Source organism: Aegilops tauschii, chromosome 7, assembly GCF_002575655.3.
Source record: "Aegilops tauschii subsp. strangulata cultivar AL8/78 chromosome 7, Aet v6.0, whole genome shotgun sequence".
Taxonomy (NCBI): Eukaryota; Viridiplantae; Streptophyta; class Magnoliopsida; order Poales; family Poaceae; genus Aegilops; species Aegilops tauschii.
This window is the reverse complement of record NC_053041.3, coordinates 553,124,125-553,134,143: the sequence shown is the minus strand read 5'-3', so window position 1 is coordinate 553,134,143 and position 10,019 is coordinate 553,124,125.

Below are 10,019 nucleotides of genomic sequence, written 5' to 3'. Positions count from 1 at the left end.
CATGTCGGTTAAATCGTCGACAGTGGCTACTAAGTGGGTGGTGGGTGGGCAGTGAATTTCTTCGTCGTCCGCATCCCATTCTAGCCGGACATAGTTAGGCCAAGGGTCTCCTGAGAAGGAGAGAGACCTCAATGAGTTTAGCACGTCGCCCAGTGGCGAGTGCTGAAAGATATCCGCGGAGGAAAACTCCATGATCGGTGCCCAATCAGATTCGATAGGCATGGTCGCAGGCGGTTCGGAGCCCGTGGCCGGGGACGAATCCAAATGTCCGGCAACACGGGTCTCATAAGAGGTAAAGTCAGTATTCGACTCTATCGCCGCTGAGTGTGCGGCCTCCGTGGCGGGGTCCATCCACCCGTCCTCGGACGGCGTAATCTGCTCCGGATCAAGGGCCGGAGTAGCTGCAGGTGGGATCTCCCGAACACTGTCCGTCGGCAGAGCTAAGTCATGCATGTCGTGACTGTGCGGCGCACCTGACATGGGCTCGAATCCGTCGAAGATCAAGTCTCCGCGGATGTCGGCAGTATAGTTCAAGCTTCCAAACCTGACCTTATGGCCAGGGGCATAGCTTTCGATCTGCTCCAGATGGCCAAGCAAGTTGGCCCGCAGTGCGAAGCCGCCGAATACGAAGATCTGTCCAGGGAGAAAAACCTCACCCTGGATTGCATCGTTGCCGATGATCGAAGGGGCCATCAAACCTTGTGGTGACGGCACAGTGGAACTCTCAATGAAAGCACCAATGTCGGTGTCAAAAACGGCGGATCTCGGGTAGGGGGTCCCGAACTGTGCGTCTAAGGCGGATGGTAACAGGAGGCTGGGGACACGATGTTTACCCAGGTTCGGGCCCTCTCGATGGAGGTAATACCCTACTTCCTGCTTGATTGATCTTGGTGATATGAGTATTACAAGAGTTGATCTACCACGAGATCGTAGAGGCTAAACCCTAGAAGCTAGCCTATGGTATGATTGTTGTTGTCCTACGGACTAAACCCTCCGGTTTATATAGACACCGGAGGGGGCTAGGGTTACACAGAGTCGGTTACAAGGGAGGAGATCTACATATCCGTATTGCCAAGCTTGCCTTCCACGCCAAAGAGAGTCCCATCCGGACACGGGTCAAAGTCTTCAATCTTGTATCTTCATAGTCCAACAGTCCGGCCAAAGGATATAGTCCGGCTGTCCGAGGACCCCCTAATCCAAGACTCCCTCAGCCGTCGCTGGCACGGCAAGACCCGGCGGACTAGCATTACTTGAATTACGTTGACGAGATCGATGTCCTTCTCAAGGAGGCTTCGGATGCGGCTCTGTAGAGTCTGCACTTCGTCAATTGATCCCCATGCCAGCCCCTTATTAATCCATGATGCAAGCTGTAACGGAGGGCCAGGTCGGAACGTAGGTATAGTTGCCCACTTGGTACCGCGGGGTTCCGTGACGTAAAACCACTCCCACTGCCATAGGTTGGAAGTTTTGGTGAAAGAGCCTTTTGGCCAGAAAGTATTAGTAAGCTTGCTCACTATGGCACCGCCACACTCCGTCTGTTTCCCGTCGACTACCTTCGGCTTCACACTAAAGGTCTTGAGCCATAAGCCGAAGTGTGGGGGAATATGGAGGAAAGCCTCGCACGTGATGATAAACACCGAGACATGGAGGAAAGAATCTGGGGCTAGATCGTGAAAATCTAGTCCGTAATAAAACATAAGCCCCCGGACGAAGGGATGAAGGGCGAATCCTAGCCCTCGGAGGAACTGAGAGATAAATACGACCCTCTTGCCGGATCTGGGAGTCGGAATAACCTGTCCTTGAGCAGGAAGCCTATGAGGGATCTCCGCGGTCAGGTATCTGGCCGCCCGGAGCTTCGCAATGTCCTCCTCTGTAACAGAGGAAGCCGCCCATCGGCCCTGTGGGCTGGGTTCGGACATGATTGGGAAGCTGGAAGCAATGAAGTCGAACCTTGGGAGCTGGAACGCGAGGTTGGAAGGGCTTGGCGAGACGGCCCTTAGCTCCTTTATAAATGCGATGGATATCAAACGCCTCCTCCTAAACCCCGGAACTTGCCTATTCCCGAGGAATCATACCAAAAAGACAGTTGGGTTACCCACGTCTGTGTTGATAAGAATCCCATAATAAGGGGACATGATCTCTGCTTTGACAAGACACGCCAACAAAACCGCATCTTAAAACGTGGAGCGGCAGGCCAAAAAACGGTTCAAAATAATGACCGGGTGGTGACGTGGCATCATGCTGCAAAAAGTTGTCATCAGATTGGACTCGTGAAATATTGTACTCTCTGTGGTTGTGTCTGGTGCTTGTGTTGCATATCCGGACACGTTCGTCCGAAGACTATCTTGGAGTATTCGGAAAGGGGAACCCGTCTTGCAATGCTGAAGACAATCTGCGCACCGGACACCTCGTCATTGAAGCCTGGTTCAGGGGCTACTGAGGGAGTCCTGGATCAAGGGGTCCTCGGGCGTCCGACCTGTTAGACATGGGCCGGACTGATGGGCTGTGAAGATATGAAGACCGAAGACTTTCTCCCATGTCCGGATGGGACTCTCCTTGGCGTGGATGGCAAGCTTGGCGACCAAATATGAAGATTCCTTTCTCTGTAACCGACTTTATGTAACCCTAGATCCCTCCGGTGTCTATATAAACCGGAGGGTTAGGCCCGTAGGGCCGAAGACTCATAATCATAGTCATATAGGCTAGACTTCTAGGGTTTTAGCCATTACGGTCTCGTGGTAGATCAACTCTTGTAACACTCATATTCATCAAGATCAATCAAGCAGGAAGTAGGGTATTACCTCCATAGAGAGGGCCTGAACCTGGGTAAACACTGTGTCCCCTGTCTCCTGTTACCATCGACCTTAGACACACAGTTCGGGACCCCCTACCCGAGATCCGCCGGTTTTGACACCGACAATGCCACCATGTCAACAATGTGGAAGAGTCACATACGTGTGTCCAAGTGTGGTATTCAAGGCGGCAATGGAGATCTTGTTGTGTTTCTTCGATTGATGTTAACAGTTTCTCGGGCCCCTAACAAACATTTGTTGTTTCTCATCTATTTTTGGTATATGAACGAACAAAAAATGAACAAATGCTCTTAACTATAGTTTTTATGAAAAAAATTAAACCTTACTTCAGAAACATGTAATTCAAATTTGAATTGTTTTCAATAATCACACAAAAATTCATTTAGGAAATGGAAAATATTTAATTTAGTGAAAGACACATGTGATCCGCGTGATTCGTCCCGATTGGCTGGTTGCAGGAGACAGGATGTTGATCATCTTGATTAGTTGAGAGGTGAAGGGTGTGGATCGATGAGGTGGCGGACAAAAAAGTACTAATGCTATTCCACATTTATTCAGCCGACACGCGCACACTTCACGACACGAGAGAGTTATTGTAATGGGGTCATAATTGGCTAGTAGTACCTCTGACTGTCGTGCCCCTTGAATCTGGTGGCATAGCGTGCATGCATTCATGCATGGTTCCTACTCGTACTTCAAGGATAGTACCAGCTCAAACAGGAACAAGGATAGTACTTCAAGGATAGTACTATTGCTACTACTAGTAGCAACCTATGGAGTAGATTTTGTTTCTTTGACCAAGTACCTAGATATTGAGAGGACATGTAGTGCAATTAATACTAGTTTTCCTCGACCGGAAAACCTTTAATTTGGCCCATCACGCTTGCATCCATGAATCAACCACACTTTTTTTGAACCAAAAACCATAGAACAATCGTTCTACAGTAAATTTCATTCAAAAATAAGCAAAGTTATGTACAACAAAGAAAATAAAATACAACGTCCCACCATCTAACCAATACCAGCTCTAGGAAAGTCCATGAGAAATTAAGTTAGATTATATGTAATCCATCCTCTGAAAGCTTCTCTGTATTTCTCTTTGGTTCTGAGTAGTAACAACTTGAGATCATCTCTGAGAAGATTTCTCCATGCTTGAACTGATGGGTTTTGAGCTTTGAAAATTTTGGAGTTTCTCTGCATCCAAATGTGCCAGCAACCCATGGTGATGATGCTCATTGCGTACTGCTTGGGTAACTGGATCAATAACAAGTTTATTTCATCGAAAACATTGATGCCTCTGACTTTAGAAGGGACAATTGAATCCCAGCATTGCAGAGCAAAAGGGCAGTCCCAGAGCAGGTGAAGGCTGGTTTCCTCACAAGAACAGTTACAAAGTTCACAATTGTAGCTTGGCAAATGGAAATGCTTTCTGGAGAGAAGATTTCTGGCATTTACTCTGTCATGCAATAGTAGCCATAGGAAAATCTTATATCTTAACATAGCAGCACTTTTCCAAATACTCTTGAACAGTGGAGAGGCTACCTCTTTTCCTTGCAAATGACCATACATTTGGATAGCAGAGAATCCATCATTCTTCTTGCTCCATGGGAAGCACCATTTGTCTAATGAATTGTTCAGATGGGTAGCTTGCAAGATGGCAGACAGTTCTTGAAATTGCTGGTGTGCTTGAATGGAAAGTGGAGTAAAGAAATGTTTAGATACCTCCTCCAAGCCTTTGATTTTCTGAACTGAAATTTGCTCATGTCTGCTGAAAGAGAACAGTTGTGGGAATCTGTCTTTCAATATGCCCTGATTCCAGTTGTCAATCCAAAATCTAACAGTGTTCCCAGATCCTAGCTTGGGGACAGCAGCCTGTCTAAACTCAGGCACTAACTTTAGAATACTTTTCCACCAAAAAGATCCTTGTGGAGTAGTGGAAAGCATTCTGTCTGGATAATAAGCCTCCCAAATCAATTTGACCCAAGGAATATCCTATTGATTTAAGAATTTGTGGACATGTTTCATAAGTAAACATTTGTTGTGACTGGCAATATCCAAAACTCCAAGACCTCCTTTTTCTTTGGGCTGGCAAACTTTGTCCCAAGCAATCAAGGCAGTGCCTCTGTCTTCCATTCTATATTTCCTCCAAAAGAAATGCTTGAGGTATTTTTTAATCTGCTCCATGACACTAGAGGGCAGTGCTAGTGTACACATGAAGAAAATGGGCAAGCTGTAAAACACAGACTTAACCAGGACTAGCTTGTCCCCATATGATAAGAGGGAGGAACAACCAACAAGCCTTCTTTCAATTCTTTGCATAATGGGCATAAAATCCTCAATCTTTGGTTTGGAGAGACAGAGAGGTAAACCCAAATATGTGAAGGGGAGAGAGCCAACTTTGCAACCCATAATGTTAGCCAATTCCAGCATTCTATCATTTGTAGTGTTGATGGGGACAATTACTGATTTTTCATAATTAACCCTCAGGCCAGTGAATGTGCTGAAGTACATGAGTAAGTTTTTGAGCTGATGCAATTGAGCAGCATTATCATGCATAACAAGGACTGTATCATCTGCATACTAAATTATAGGAAAATCCTGATCAATATTAGCATGCAGAGGGTCAGAGATCAGACCATTCTTCATTGCTTCATTGAGAATTGTTTGGAGCAGATCCGCGGCTATGACAAACAATAAAGGTGAGAGAGGATCACCTTGTCTGACCCCTCTTTTACAGAGGAACTGTTTTCCAGGTACACCATTTAGCAGCACTGAAGAAAGCCCAGAAGAGAAAATCATATCCATCCACATAATCCACCTAGGTCCAAAGCCCCTAGCAATGAGAAGTTTTCTGATAGCTTCATGCTCAATCATATCAAAAGCTTTCTCAAAGTCCAATTTCAGAATAATTAAATCCTGTCCTGATTGATGACATTGGTGAATGAATTCATATGACCAGGCCAAACAATCCTGAATTGATCTCTTCTTAAGAAATCCATATTGATTCTGATGAACCAACTTTAGGATGACAGTCTGCAGTCTATTAGCCAGAAGCTTTGTGATGATTTTGATGGAGCAGTTGAGCAAAGAGATTGGTCTGAAATCATTAGCATGCACATGAGCTTCCTTTTTTGGCAACAGAGTAATAAAAGAGGAGTTGAGGCTTTGCAGGTTTCAATTTCCAGTATAAAAATCTTCAATTAGCTTGTAGAAATCTGGAGCAATGATATCCCAGCAATGCTTGATGAAATCAGTGTTGAAGCCATCTGGCCCTGGTGCCTTGTCAGAAGGGACATCTTTAACTACTGCATCAATTTCCTCTTTGGAAAATGGCTTGTCAAGCTCAATTAGTTCAGGCACCTTTGTAATAAGTGAGTCCAGGCTGAGAAGGTTAAAAGTAGGCACAGAAGTATTGAGTCTCTGTTTGAAAGCTCTCCATAGAATTGCAGCTTTAGCCTGATGATCATCTTGCATATTACCAGCCTCATCCTATAAACTAGCAATATAGTTTCTCCTGTAGTTGATGGTAGCCTTTACTTTCAGATATTTTGTATTTGCTTACCCTTGTAAAATCCATCTAATTGTTGCTCTTTGTTTCCAGTAAGCTCTTTGCATTTCCAACAAGTTTAGAAGGTGCTGCTTAATAATTTCTCTGCCATTCCATTCAACAGTTGATAAAGATCTAAAATCTTCAATTGTATCATAAAGCAGAATGAGATCATTACAGGATTGAATAAGTTTTGACAACTGAGATAGTTCTTTGGCCCAAATTTTTAATCATTTCCTCAATCTCTTTAACTTTGCAGTGATTCTCTTTGCACTATCAGTTTCATTAACTTCTTGCTGCCAAATATTTTTCACAGTGTCCTTGAAACTATCAATCTGCATCCAGTAATTTTCAAACCTGAAAATCTTTGATTTTGGGATCATGGTGCCAATCTTGATGATGTATGGGACATGGTCAGAAATAGGCTTTGAGAGAGGTAAGACCATAGTGTTTGGGAAATTGGAAGTCCAAGCTTCAGAAGAGAAAACCCAATCAAGCTTTTCCAGCAAAGGGGCTTCTTGCATGTTGCTCCATGTAAAAGCTCTACCCTTCAAAGGAATTTCAAGAAGGCCCAAATTGCTTATTGCTTCATTAAATAAGAGCATGTCATTAATATTACCCCCCTCTCTATTTCTGTTAGAAGGATATCGAATATAGTTGAATCCCCAAGCATCAACCAATTACAGTCATCAGGTATCTGAATGTTAGAAAACCAGTCCATGAAAATAACCCTGTCAGCAGAAAGACAAGGACCATAGATGTTTGATAGAGCCCAGGTGTCAGAGGAGAGTCTAGAAGTGAATCGAATGGAAATGGAGAAGGAGTTTTTGGAAATAGTTTCTCCAGAGAAAAGAGAATCATTCCAGACCACTAACAGCCCTCCTGAAGCACCAACAGATGGTTGGTAATCAAACTTATTCAGACGTTTTGGGCAAAACTGCTTAAGATATCTGCTATCAAACGAATCTCTCTTTGTTTCTTGGATGCAAAGCAAGTCACAGTCGGTCTCATCAATTTTATTTTTGATGGCTAACCACTTATCTTTATCATTGATGCCTCTGATATTCCAGTTCAAAATTTTCCACTGCTTATTCATGAGAGAAATGCACTGATAAATGAATATGATATATCTGAACAATCTTGCATAACTTAAAGATCTCAGTCAGCAACAGAGCTAAAAGTGCCAGATTAACATCTCCCCAGAACATGGGCTTACATAAAGTCACTTGGTAGGACTTGACCATTACACACATAACTCAAAAGGAAACTAGAGAGGGCCCCTAATAAAACTTCATGCAGGGGTGGACACTCCCCCCTTCTGTGAACCCTTGTTGCTCTTCTCCTTCTCCTCTTTGCCCTTGCCTCCTTTTTTCTTCTTGGGCTAGTGGAGAGCATCATCTGAGCATTCTTTCTCAGGAACCTTGCAAAATGTAATTTAGAGATTTTTAACCACTTTACTGGGTAAAGATGGAGGATTAATATTGCAAGGTAAACAGTTTCTGTCCATGCAAGTTTTCTTTCTGTAACCATGATTCAGTTGTTCAATTCTACAGCTTCTTCTCACCTGAGATTCAATGAGTGGAGCTTTATCCTTCCTCTTTCTGTATACTTGGATGGCAGAAGTGCTAGAAGACATCCCTACTGATGAAGTCTTGGAAGGTGGAGTGGTAGCAACACTTGGAAGAGGCACCTCCTTGTCATTCTGAGTCTGGCAAGAGGGCTGCAGGACAGGATCACATTTTTGAGGCACCACAAAAGGTTTTAAATTTGAGCTATCAGATTGTTCAGAAATAAACTTCCATAACTGAGAAGAAAGCAACTGTTTGGCCCACTCAAATTTGTCTGGTGAAAGCAGAGCAAGTGCAATAAAATTTGCCCACTCATTAGGTACCTGAATCACCTCTCTGGGCTGTCCAACTGGAGCAAAGTGCTTCTTCCAGAGCTCTGCTTCCTCTATACTAGTGCAGACCTTGTGCAGATCCTCATGAACTTGAGACAGAAACATCTTCTGCATAACTGGGTCTGCAGCATCAGGCAATAATTGACAAGCTCCAACATGAATAGTGTCTTTATAGATGGGAAGAGGAAATCCAGGTGGAGGGTTAGAGCTACCTGAATCTGGACTAGGCAGGTCTGAAGCTTTGTTATTTTCAGCATGGCTGACCGCAGCAGGAATATCAGCTCCCTGAAGGATATCCAGAGCTACTCCCTGAAGCTCAGCAGCAGCACCAACAGCCTCTTGCTGAAGAATGCTGTCATCTTGAGTAGACAATGGAGCCATCAACACTTGATCTTCAGGCATGGTGATATCAGGCAGCTGAACAACTGGGTTCTGCACTTGTGGCAACTCTTGGGGCGGTTGATCCAGAGGCAGCTGATCAACAGTTGCAGTATCAGGCATCAAATCTTGTTGCACAAAAATTGCAACATCTGGTAGCTCTTGCTGCTCAACTACAGCTGGCAGGTCAACAAGTTGCAGAGCAAGGGGGGGCTCAGGCTGCTGCAGACCTTCCTCAAGGGGCAAGTTAAGATCTGGAAGCTGCATCTCAGGTAGCAACACTGGCGGGTCATGTGGAGCAATCAAATTTCCAAACAACTGAAGATTAGCAGCACCCTGAACTGAATTTGCAGTCTCAACACTGTTGGAGTCAAAACCAAGAGAGAGCGTGAGGCCACTGTGATCCATCTCAATAGCTTGTGGCGCAACAACTTGATGATCCTGGATCAGCATATTATCATTGATTGGGGGCATTGCTCAATGGTCCCAGCCGAGATCATCTGCATTTTCTGCCTCTTCATTTTGATCATGCTGAACATTGTCAGGCTGTTCATTATTTTCATGTTGCGGAATGGGCCCAAAGAAAAGATTGTGCTGATTGGGATGATGATGCTGCTCTGGTGGTCTTGGGTGCGGGTTGCCATCCACAGGAACGGGATCCTCATCAGGGGGTCCCCCTCCCAACAACTCCTCCTGGAAAATGATGACTGGGCAAGTCCACGATTCTCCTTCGAAGTGCCTGTCCCCAGTAACTGCCAAACTGACTGGAACATCAGAAAGAGCATCGATTCTAACTTTCACTGCAACAGCTGCATCCGTGGTTTTCACTCGATCCCAAGAAAGCAACTTTCCAAAACTAGAGACAGCGTTGTTGAGTTCAGACATGCAACGAAGATCTACTGGGAAACCAACTAACAACAACCAATAGTCTCTGGCCAGATTGAACTTCCTCCAGTTCATGCCCTGATCGTGCTTCTCGAAAACGATGTGAATATCATCAAAAGGATGCGGGCTCCTATTGACTAAGGAATCTCTGTCTGCTTTACCGTTGCATCTAACAAAAGCTTGACCAAAAGGGCATTTGGAAATAGAGGAGATCACAACCCTTTGCGAAACCAAGAAATCACTGAGAACCTCTCAGACATTGACAAAGGCGACTTCACCTTGGGGCATTGGCACCAGAGTGGCAATGGCGAGATTTTCATTGGACTGCTGCATATCTCCATGGATGACCCAAGCGCGCGCTGGCCTCCCTTCCACCTCGATAGCTTGAGTGCCAGGGAGAAGGAATGGTGTAGGATCGAAGGGAAAGTTTGCCATGGTTGACGACCTCGCCGGAGCAGGGTTTGAGGGATGAAGCAATGAAGAAACAGAGCTAGGA